Source organism: Lactuca saligna, chromosome 1 (assembly GCF_052625555.1).
Source record: "Lactuca saligna cultivar CGN05327 chromosome 1, ASM5262555v1, whole genome shotgun sequence".
NCBI classification, from domain to species: domain Eukaryota; kingdom Viridiplantae; phylum Streptophyta; class Magnoliopsida; order Asterales; family Asteraceae; genus Lactuca; species Lactuca saligna.
The window spans coordinates 95,509,276-95,522,644 of NC_136417.1; positions in this window are offsets into that span (position 1 = coordinate 95,509,276).

The window sequence follows — 13,369 nt, forward strand, 5'->3', positions numbered from 1 at the left end:
TATATATATATATATATATATATATATATTATAACTTGAATTGATTAATATGACAAACTGTAAACGTTGGCACTAAAACTAGTTAAATGGTATAAATGGTTTATTAACTTAAGGAACGTTGTAAAAACAATGCTGTATCATCGTCAAAGTATAATACACATTAGCACACTTCAATAGTTTTTATTTTTATGTAAATTCCAACTTTTATGGTTAATCAATAATAACCAATAACCACAACCAACTTTACCAAAAAAATGTTAACCAAAACCATTTTTAACCGTCTTATACACACCCCAAGTGTGTGGTGTTCTTAGCCTACTTGGCATGTATGTTGGAACTCAATGGCTGATATAGCACTGGATACATGGAGTTTTCAACGTTTCTATTAAGAAAAGAAGGAACAAAAGATGGTGGTTTCCCTGAGTTGACATGCATATGTGGTGTTCTTATGACATGTATACTAGGATTCAATAGCTGATGTGGCACGTCATAAGTGGAGTTTTCAGCATTTCTATTAAAAAAGAAGAAAAGAAGGAACAAAATGTAGTGGTTGTCCTTTAGTTGACATGCATATGTGGTGTTCTTAGCTGACTTTGTCTATATACTTGGATTCAATGGCTGGATGTGGCAGTCATACATGATTTATAGGGAGAGCCGAGGTTAGCCTTTGGCATTATGTATGAAAGACCATGAGGTGGCTCCTGGCAAACCGTATGAAAGACCAGAGTCTGAACTCTGACAATTATTAGTTAAGTAGCTATAGACTGTATGCTAGTTGTCTTTGTGATGCTCATATGGAAGACCTAGAGGTGGCTCCTGGTACATGTCTGTAAGACCCAGGGTTGTGGCCCCGAGACTGGCAAGAAAGACCACGAGGTGGCTCATGGCATAATGGCAAGAATATGTGTGGCACATAACACCTTTATTGATTATCATATATGAATGATATGTATGGCTGACGGTTAGGCATGAATTATATAGATCATTGGATATGTACTGTATGTGGTATTTGGGGAACTCACTAAGTTTTGTGCTTACGCTTTTTAGTTTTTATTTCAGGTATTCTGGTTTTCGAATGATAGAGCTCTGGATGATCGCATCGCATACACCCGTGTTTTCCGCATTATGTGATCTTTGGGATTAGACTCTGATATTTTGTTTATTTGAAATGTTTTTCAATGTCCTGATCAAAGTTACAATAGTGTTCTGGTTATAATAAAAATGAAATTTTTATCCTTGATTTTTGGGTCGTTACAAGTTGGTATCAGAGCCTTGGTTTGAGGGATTTGTACATACTCTCAGCTGTGCCTGAACTCAAACTGAGGGTTTGGTGAAAAAATTTGTAATTAAACATTTAATTAAAAAGGAATTTCTAACCATGAAAGAGGTGTGACACGTGCAATCGGCCGAGCTCAAGTAAGTGGTTCCCAAAGTACCAATACATGTTATTATGTGATATGATATGATTATGTGAATCACATGTTAGATTAGGGCTAAGGATCTGTTCAATATTATATGATAGGATAGATGCCTTTTATGTGTCTGATTGTATAAGCTTTAGTAATGCATGCTAGTTTGTATATCTGATAAGTAGATGTACTTGCTTGTTTAGAGTATGTTGGTTAGATTTTCCGTTGCATGAATGCTGCTTGATTTGCGCTTTGTGGGGCTCCTAGAAATGTGAGTTAGCTACTAAGTGAATATGCTAAGTCGCATGTAGCATAAGCTGCATAATCTCAGAGTGATGGACTTGGCCCTATTTGCGTAGCTCTTATATATGTCCAACCGTTCTAGGATTGAGTCTTTTACTTGAAGGATTATTTGATATCTGTTGCATGTGACTATATTCATGAGGTAGCTAGTTGACATTAACGGGAATCCTTCAGCAGCTTAGGGCAGGGTAAGGTCGGGAACCTAGAAAAGGCTAGGATTTGCTTTAGTGGTTTAGTAGTGCAGTTTAGTGAGTTTTGGGTGTATTAATTTGAGGAAGTGACTTAGAGGATTCAGGAGGATTGTTGAGCAAAGTATGGATAGGTTTGGAAGGGAGTATTGAACCCGTACTACTAAAAACACAGGATTCATACTTGAATCGGTGAGAGTCTCAGAGAATCTAAGAAGCTGATGGGAGGAGGATTCTTAGGTATGATATCATTCTTGGCTTGTTGTATTTCAGTTTGGAGATGAGCTCTTAAGGAGGTGGTTCACGATTGGGTTCTAGTTCTGGTTCTGGCTCGGGTGCGAGTGCTGAGTTGATTAGTGAGCAATTGTGGGTGTTCATTTCATCTGAGATTTTTCGTTGTGTTTTGGAGATATTGGATGAGCGTTTGGACGCGTTCCATGCGAAGGTTATCGCTATCATTAGAGCTCGCACTCTGTCTTTCCAGGAGTTCCATGCTTGTGGAGCTCCTACTTTCCATGAGGAGAGAAACCCAATTTTCAGTAGGAGGTGGTTATCTTAAACTTTAACTTTTTAGTGACTTGCCATTTAATTTTAAAAGATATCATAAACTTTAACTTTTCAAAATTAACAATCAGGTTATTGTCAAGAAATACACCCCAATTTGGACTTATCTAGTGGTTTGGTTTTGGTTTTATAGGAAAACTGATCATATACTTCCCGCACCGACTATAACATAAATATTATATATAATATGACTATAACCTAAATAATATATATAATATATAAATTATAAATTATAACTTATAACTTGAATTGATTAATATGACAAAATGTAAAGGTTGGCACTAAAACTGGTTAAATGGTATAAACGGTTTATTAACTTCAGAAACATTGAAAAAAAACAATGTTGTATCATCGCCAAAGTACAACACACATTAGCACACGTCAACACTTTTTATTTTTAGGGTTGGATATTTAGTAGTAAAAAGGGCTAAAATTGCATTTTCTATTTAAATGTTAGTTGTAAAATAGAAACGTGGTTTTCAATTTGTAGTATTTTGTTGTCTAGATAAATGATATTTAAAAAATTTAGTTATCATCATACAACGAGTGAGATGGAAAACAGGCAACAATCTGCATTGCTAAACCTTTTTGTATGGTAAAACCAATTCTTTTGAAAACTACATTTATACATCTAGGGGATGTAACATTGTTATGTAAATCCTTTGTACTCTATTAAGAAGCTCCACCACATCCGGCGTGGGGAAGCCAAACGTATCAAATGAAAATCGTATGGACACATGTTGATTTTCTATGCACGATTTCACATGTTTGGTGACCTTGTCTGCAATAGTTTTTAAAGCATTTTGACCCCTCATGAAACCCCCAACCCTCAAGCCTAAGAGAGGGGATACCTATGTAAGGTCCACACGTGCGTGTTTCCCTCCAAACCATCCAAAAATCAAAACGTCAACGGGTCTAAACGATGACCTTCCTTCTACTGGTCCAGTCAAGAAATTCACAAGTGCCTCTTTATTGGCGGAAACCCTGACATGCTTAAATATGTCAAATAAAACATCCCTAACTATATCGTGTATGTATTTGAACCCCAAGAGTTCTTTACAATGAATTGCATGATCTCCAAAAGAGTCCAAACATGCCTTGCGGCACACCGGACATATCTCGTCAACCGGGAATATTAGGATCATGAGTTGGTATTTGAGGATAGTACGATACTCCACATGAGAAATATGTTAGCCAAGCCTATCTATAGGGATAACTAGAAGAAAATCATGAGCATGTGGTGCACCTAAACTCTAGAAAACTATTTTCTGCTAAGCTATCATGTCGAGATGCCCTTCCATATCTTAGACAATTTTACTAAAAAGGGCACTCGTAGTGTATTCTGGGATTTAGGGGGTAGTGTCCTTAGAAGTAAAATTGTTAAGGTCAATTTTCGGAAGCTTATTACAAAGAGAATTCAAGACACAAGCATAATCAGAATTCATATTATGTATGTCGTTATCCTATAAGATGTGGTCTTGCATTACCTAAGATTGGACCCTTGAGGCACCAAAAGAATATGAGGTACCATCTACTACCGAGTATCAACCCAAACCACCAAACCTAATAGGTAAGGAAGCATGTCGCCATTGTATGTCACGAAAGAAAGGGACACCACAACCGATAATGTCCTCAATCGCCTTGCGTAACCCATTGTCAAAGAGCAACACCTTCTCCTCCATGTGAACAGGTTGACACATCCTCAACCCAAATAAAAGTTTATCCATACCCATACAAGACCAAAGTAGAAGGAGCTCACTCGGGGGGTCAGACAATTGTTGAAGAAAGAGCATTAAATTTATAGCTCCTTCGGCTCTCTTTATGGCTAAGCTGCTAAGGAAACCAACATTGCTACTAACAACGCCCCAAGAAGTTTCACCCCTAATGGCAGTCTCCTGATGCGAATTGGGAAAAGCCCCTTACACAAATTTCTACCATCACACAAGGGCCAAAAGAGCTCAGTTTTCTTGATATTCAAATGAAGGCCCAATTTTGGGCCAATCACTTTAATGATGTCCAACACTTTGGCCACCTCCTCCAGATCTCCACTAAGTGTGCCATCATCAAGGTACCATGCCTGAAAAAGAAGCAGGTGCTACACAAGGACAAAGAGAAATGGTCACAAGGGGTCTCCTTGCTAAACCCCAGTAGTAGACAAAATATAAGTGTCTCCTAGATACATCCTTGTTGCTTCAACATATAGAAATTCTACCACAAGAATATAGAATGGCACCTCAATCTGACATCATGAAGTAATACAGATATGTCGAGAAGGTTAAAGGCATTGGAGAAGTCCACGGTAAGCATGGAGAGAGACCCGTCGTCGTGGCGCTCTCTAAACACCCTGTATGCGCTATGTAATACGAACTTTGTGCCACCTGACCCCACGACCCCGAACTGAATATCATTGAGATACTTAGCCATTTCTTTACCCACACCTTTTATAGCTATCTTGGAAACCAAACATCTCCACATAGTACCTACCGCAATAGGTTGTACTCCCTTGTCGAGTTTTAAGAGCGGTGTAAGCGGGGAAGAGGAAAATCTTTTTTGCCAAACTCGATGGGCATCTTCCCCTTAGCCACAAATTAACCACAGTTGTAATAGAACAAAAGAGGTCTTTAACTGTAGCTGAAACTTCTCCACAAACAGAATCCAAAATGTGTTAAGCTCTCAACTCGTCTCTCCCATATGAGGTACCTTTAATGAAGGATTTAATGCCCCTAAGGAAATTATCAACATCCACTACAAGGGGAGGTTTTAAAAAATGGTGCTCGGTATGGTAGGTGGTGGCTTGTATTGATGATTATCCTACAAAGCCTTCATTGTATCACCTCCAAATTGAGCAACCCCCAATGAACATAAAACTATCATTAATTTCGTAAGATGTTCATCGACAACCTTACAAAACATTGTCTGACGTTAGTGTTTCCCAATGTTCTTTCCTCCTGAACGTACTCATCTTTTTTGCCTTGTTTCTCCAGTCTTGCATTGTCATATAAGTTTTTAACTAGCTTGGCGATACCGTCTTCAGTCCTTCAAGTAGCTAATGCGCTTAGGATATGATGTTGTTGCAAAGACTTCATGTTGCCAGACCAACTTTCTTACCTATTATTTGGATTGAACAATTGAAGAGTACAACTAGGAAGAATTAACAATGCAACCCACACTTCAACATACCTAGGATGAGTAACCACCTTAAAAAGGGCTGCTTTCAAATCTTAAGAGAAGAACCTAGTTTCTTGCCTATTCCAAATTTAATGGTTAATCAATAATAACCAATGAACACGACCAACTTTACCAAAAAATAATAATAATAAATAAACTGTTAACTGAAACCATTATTGACCAATACCCAATGGCTACCAAAATATATTAACCAAATGTAATGGTTATGGTTCTTCACCAATAACCGAACAAAACCTTCTTATACAAACCCCTAGTATGTTGTGTTCTTAGCTGAATTGGCGTGTAACATCCCTAAAATACGATCCAAAAACTTCACTTTAAATCATTAATAAAACCATAGTTATCAAATTGTTTCATCAAACATAAGTTATAATATCTCAACATTATTATCAGAGTACCAAAACATCAGAGTAAAACATCCCAGACTTAAACATCTGGGTGTGTGGAATGCAATCATCCCGAGCTCTTCCTTCTGCAACCGAAAGTACCTGAAACCAAAACTGAAAACCGTAAGCATGAATCTTAGTGAGTTCCCCAACCTACCACATACCATACACATAAGCACACATACTGGGCCCATGCCCCTACATCGAGACATGCTCGACATCAGACTCTCTCTGTCATCAGGCCCCTCCTGGCATCAAGCCCTGCTCGGTATACAAAACTGTTTCTCTTAGGCCCCGCCTATAACTAGGCCTCGCCCGCTATACACATAAAATCACATAAACATGGTAGTAAATAAAGCAAACATAATCTAATTGTATTTCCTGTCATAAGGCCTCACCTAACTTGGGCCCGAGCCCTGTCCTACTAGTGATGAGTCATGGAACCCCATCCAGACTCTTTTTGGTAGTGACATACGGGCCCCCATCTACACTCACTTCTCTCCTATCATGGGCCCCACTGTGACATCCAAAAATCACGACCACAAAAGACCGATTTTCATTTATGCTTTTAAAATAATTTCAGAGTAAATCCTTTTGATTTGAAAGAGTTGCGGAATTTGTTCCCAAAAACAAAGTATGATAAAAATAAGATTTACCAAAGCATTTCTTAAAGAAATGTATTTTTCATTATATTACAACACTCGGGATGTCATGTTCTGATAAACAGACCAAAAGCATAAACATTTAAATATAGACCTTACAACAGTTATTTACAAGAACAGGTCTATAATCCAAAAATAACTTGACAAGTCATCCAACTTATGCTCTGGCGCCACTACCTGTAATACAAAGAAACTGAGTGGGTCAGGCTTGGGAGCCTGGTGAGCATATATGGTTTTCAATCCACAGTAAATAATTATATTTAATTCCACCAACCAACAATAACCCAATTACCCATTCACGTTATTCTCACTTTACATCCCTAAGACAACTAACATAAGGGACCTAGTATAAGAATATTTCATCGGGGCGACAACACATGCTTCGGGGGTTCCTCAGCAATATAAGTTAAATAAGGCAACCATGAGGGGGATGGAGTACAGCGAATGAACACCCAAGTTCATTAACACCTACAGGTGGCGAGCCTGCTCGTGTTCCACAAGACTATCTAGAAAACTCCGTGGTTGTCATCTAAACTCCGCTAGATGACTGAATCAAAACAACAACAAGGCCTCTCATCTGTTTATTACACACCAACTATTTACCCATGTTCTACCCAACATATTACTAGATAAAAATATACATTTTTATACATAGTTTAAAAAAATTGTATAGCATGATTTAATCAATACATATTCCACATAACAGATGAGACACACACACATAACACGTATTTCATAGAGAATAAATCAGATCTATGAGATAGAAGAGAATGAATATACATTCACACATATAACAACAAAATATATACACATAGCACGTATTTTATATAAAATACTTCATAATATTGTATTGGAAGAAAATAACTACACACTCACTTGATCAGAAGATGATCGGACAGCACTACGGCTTACAGTAGTAGTAATCCTCCGCAGATCTGGAAGATGTTCACAAAAATCAAACTTCTTGCGGGCAGAGCTTCGGCTTGGGAATCGCACTTCTCGGGATTTTTGGGGCTTCGAGACTTGCTTCGGGATATTTCTTGCACGTAAATCAAGGTAAAACGGTAGTGAGAGGAGAGAAAATAGCAACCCTAAATGGCTGGCCCTTCAAATCTATTTATAGGGCAAATTTGGCCCTTGCCACGTCGTGGCAACCCTTTTCCATGTCGTGGGGTTGGTCGGCACTACATACGTCATCACAAGTTGCATCTGGGGGACTCCTGGAGGTGTCAGAAGACTTGCCAGGTCGTGGCACTGCTTGCCACGTCGTGGTCTTTGACACAGCTTTGGGGTTCGCACCCCGAACTTCAGAAATTCATAACTTTCGGATACGAACTCCGCTTTCGACGTTATTTATATCGACGCGAAGGTGAGATTATGCTCTACAACTCTCGTTTAGACTTCATTGGATAATTTTGAATTGATTTTTAATATATTATAAGTATATTACTTATATAGTATTTTTAGTAGGCCGGGATAGGAAAACTCTGTTCGAAATTCATAACTCTTTCATCTGAACTCCGTTTTCGTCTGTCTTTTTATTGTTGGACTACTATCAATGAGATCTTCAATTCTCCTTTAGAAATTTTTGGCTAAATATCACTCGATCTCTATTTCGAGTATTCGGGCTGCATACCGCTAAGTTGAAACTTCAAAAGATCATAACTTCCTCATACGAAGTCAGATTTAGGCGTTGTTTTTATGCACGCTCTCGGTTTAAAGAACTCTACAACATTCATTTAGATCACCAAGGCTAAATATGGCACTAACGTAAATTTCACTTTTTACGTCATTCAGCGTTGTCGGTTCTATCGCGAAACTTCGACATGTCATAACTTCTTCGTTATAACTCGGATTTCGACATTCTTTATATATTCGGAAACCTCGTTTAAACCACTACAACATTATCCATAGATATCGGATTTATCTAACATTTTGTTTTGACGCTTATTTTCATTCTTAATTAAATTAAGTCACACAATTAAGCACATAACACATAATACTTAAATATTTCATCATTAATACTTCAAAAAGAGTTACAAGGGTTAACCTAGACTATTACGTCAATGATAATGCCTCGCCTGGAAACGCGGGCGTTACAATTCTCTCCCCCTTAGGAGGATTCCATCCCCGGAATCACACATCAACAAACAAATGCGGATAGCGACTCAACATGTCACTCTCCGTTTCCCACGTGAGATTTGGCCCATTCGAATGTTTACAACGGACAAGCACTAATTCGACCATCTTGCGTCGAAGCTTCTTAGTCTTTCGGTCAACAATTGCCTCTGGTTCTTCAATTAACCTCTTGTTTTCATCAATTCTCAATTCAGAAATTGGAATTATATCGGGAACTTCTCCTGTGAACTTCCTCAAATAACACACATGAAAAGTGTTGTGAATTCCATTCAGTTATTCGGGTAATTCAAGCTTGTAAGCTTGGTTCCCAATTCTTTGAAGAACTTTAAACGATCCAATAAACCTTGGACTCAACTTTCCCCTTTTACCAAATCTTATAAGTCCCTTCCACAGTGAGACTTTAAGCAAAACCGAATCTCCAACCTCAAAAGTCATCGGTCTTCGCTTCTTGTCAGCATAGCTCTTTTGACGATCCTGAGCTGCTAACATTCTTTCCCTGATCACTTTCAACTTCTCAGCAGTCTGATGGACCATCTCGGGTCCCATAAACTGCTTTTCTCCAGCCTCAAGCCAACACGACGGCGTACGACACTTTTGTACGTACAAAGCTTGATAAGGTGCCATCTTTATGGTTGAGTGGAAGCTATTATTGTAGGAAAATTCTACTAAAGGTAAGTGTTCATCCCAGTTACCTAGGAATTCCAAGGTGCACGCTCTCAGCATATCTTCAAGTGTTTGTATTGTTCTTTCACTCTGACCATCAGTCTGCGGATGGTAAGCTGTACTTAAACACAACTTGGTACCCATTTCCTCTTGTAGACTTTTCCAAAACCTTGAGGTGAAACGGCTATCACGATCCGATACAATCGTTAACAGAACACTGTGAAGCCTCACAATTTCCTTCACGTAAGAATTCACAAGCTTTTCCATAGACCATTTCTCATTGGCTGCTATGAAATGCGCACTCTTAGTGAATCGATCAACGACCACCCAAATGATGTCATGACCACTTTTTGTTTTGGGTAGTTTAGTGACAAAATCCATCGCAATGTCTTCCCATTTACCCATAGGCACAGATAAAGGTTCTAAACTCCGGTATGGTTTCTAATGTTGTGTCTTGACTCTCGCACAAGTCACACAGTAGGCCACATACTTTGCAACGTCAAGCTTCATTGTTGGGCACCAGTAGTAGGGTTTCAGGTCCCTATACATTTTAGTGGTACCAGGATGAATCGAGTACATGGTTTTGTGAGCTTCTTCCATTAAAAGATCTCTTATTCCTCCTAACTTAGGTACCCAAATACGATCTTGGAATACCTTCAGTCCATGACCGTTTGTACCAAACACCAACGTTTTGCCCAAACGTTCCTCCTTTAGGCCATTCTTCTCAGAAGCTTCCTCTTGAGCTTTCATTATACTCTCCACAATTGTCGAGACAACTTCAATTCTCAACGCTCTTGCCCTCCTTCTTTCAAGATTGACTTTCCGACTGAGAGCATCCGCAACAACATTAGCTTTATCGGGATGGTAAAGTATCTCACAGTCGTAGTCCTTGAGTAACTCTAGCCAACGTCGTTGCCTCATATTCAATTCTTTCTGATTAAAGAGATATTGGAGACTCTTATGATCAGTGAAAATTATTCACTTTGTTCCATAGAGGTAATGCCTCAATATTTTCAGAGCGAAAACTACCGCTGCCAACTCCAAATCATGAGTCGGGTAATTCTTTTCATGCTCCTTCAGCTGTCGAGACGCATATGCTATCAGCTTTTCTTTTTGGGTCAAAACACAACCCAATCCAACCCCAGACGCATCGCTATAGACAACAAAGTCTTCAACTCCATCAGGTAGAGAAAGTATCGGCGCCTCGCATAGCTTCTTCTTTAGCTTCTCGAATGCTTCTTTATGCTTATCACTCCAAGCATAAGTAGATGCTTTGTGGGTTAAAGTTGTTAATGGAGTAGCAATCGAAGTAGTAATGTAATTATATCCCGCCCCCTAAAACATTTAAAAACAATGAAAAGGTTCATTAAGGGGTATGAACTCACCGGACTAGAAATGTGTCGACTAGGATGTTTAAATGTCGAATCGAGGCTTGAAAACGTGCGAGGTTCCTATGTAATATTAAATGATACACAATAGTATCTAATTAGATTTAAATCACTAATTAATAGAGGATATACATTCCTAGTCGTGAAAACACTTCAATTCAAGTGTTTAGAGTGACCTGGGTGACATGTATGGTTTGGATAAGGAGTTTACTCTCCAAGAGTAAACTATTTGGATAGATTTTGGCCCTAAACACCTCATACCCATGAGTTTACAGCCGTAAACTCATGGATGAGGTTCTTGAGTGCCAAATGGCCTTTTACCAATTGAGGGATGATGCTAGGTTTTTTTCTAAGGCATTAGAAAGGGACTAATTCAAACATATGGACCATTTGATGAGTTTACGGTAGTAAACTATGAGTTTATGGCCGTAAACTCTCACCTACACATTCATTATGTGTTTTGAAGGCCATAGGTTAATCATAAGTGGTTCTACTCGTTTTTACAAGTCAAGGGGTGAGTTCAGGGCACCATTTAACCCCTTTATAGGAGTTTACGGCGTAGGAACCCATGTATGAGGGGTTTAATGCCCTGAACTCCTTATGGAGTTGTTTTAATCGAGTTTAAGGTCCCTAACTTGTTGGTGGTTGCTTCTAGAATTTATTCCAAGGCTTATGAGGTGTGTAAGTGGCATTTTAACACCCAAATATGAGTTTACTCTCCATGAAGGTGAGTTTACGGCCCAAGCATGTTCTTGCGTAGTAAACTCATGTTTACTCTCCAAAAATTCATTTCAAGGTGTTCTAAGTCTAGTATATTAAGTCATATAGCCATATCTAAGCTCTCAAGGTCCATTGGAAGGGTTTAAAGGCTCAAAAACCCCTTATATGTGTGTTTACAGCCCAAGCATGTTCCATGGCCATAAACACATGAAAAAGGTCCTAATTGATTGTTTAACCACGAATTTGAAGGTCTAAGATGCTAATCTATGAGTTAGGGAAGTTACCTTAGTGATTTGAAGCTTGAAAAGTGTGATTTTTGGAATTAGATCTTGGATTGAGGAGAGAGGTTTGTGAAAGAGTGAAAAAGTGTTCAAATGAGGCTTAAACCACTTTAAATATGGTTTGGATTTGAGACACGGTGGAATTCTACCCGATACTGATGTTAACCGAGGCTTTTGGTCGCACCCGATTAAGTTGTCATCACCTGATATGGTCAAAACTAAAGTTTTTCTAATTACTAGTTTGAGATGTTTTCTTGTGTTTCTAACATTTTTGGATACTTACAAAGTCAAAATAAAAGTCTTAATTTAATTGACCTAATCCAAAAACGGAAACGGAATAATTCGCTTAAGACGAGTTTTACGGATGGAACGGGTTGTAGCGATGGAACAACTTCAGGTTGTCACATTATCCCCCTGTTAGAGTGAATTTCGTCCCAAAATTCGAGTTCAAACAATAATGTTATTACAAGATAATTAAGCGAAAGATAAGGGTACTTAAGCTTCATTTGATCCTCGCGTGCCTAAGTGAATTCTTGCCCTCGCTTGGCGTTCCATCGAACTTTCACAATCGGAATACGGCTTAGTTTCGTTCGTTTGACCTCTTGATCCATGATTTCCACAGGTTCTTCCACAAAGTTGAGGCTTTCGTCGATCTCGATCTCGTGTAGTGGGATCACCAGGGTTCCATCAGATAAGCACTTTTTCAGGTTCGAGACGTGGAAGGTAGAGTGTATGTTAGTTAGCTCGTGGGGTAGGTTGAGTTTGTAAGCTACGGGGCCGATTCTAGCGAGAATCTCAGAAGGCCCTATATACCTTGGGTTCAGCTTTCCATGTTTTCCAAAGCGTATCGTGCCCTTCTAGGGTGAGACTTTGAATAGGACTCGATCTCCCACCTGAAATTCGAAAGGTTTTCGTCGTTTGTCTGCGTAGCTTTTCTATCGGTCTCGGATGATCTCTGGACCCGTGAGAGTGCTGTCAGGAACTTGTCCTTTAGCTAACTAAGTGTCACCCACCTCAGCCCAACACAGAGGGGATCTGCACTTCGGACCGCAGAGGGCTTCAAATGGAGTTGCCTTGATGCTCGTATGATAAATATTGTTGTAGGAAAACTCCACAAGGGTTAAGTGTGTATCCCACGCCTTACCAAAGTCAATCACACAAACTCGTAGCACATCCTGTAAGGTTTAGATCGTCCTCTCACTTTATCCGTCAGTCTGCGAATGAAAGGCTGTACTCATGTCCAGCCTCGTCCCTAATGCTTTTTGCATTGATTGCCAAAATCTCGAAGTAAACCTACTATCTCTATCCGAGATAATAGATACAGGGACACCATGCAGTCGAACTATCTCCTTAGTGTATGTTCTTGTGAGTTTCTACATCTTGTGTATTTCCTTGATGGGTAGGAAGTGCGCGGACATGGTCAATCTATCGACGATGACCCATATGGTATCCAACCCACCCGTTGTCTTGGGTAGCT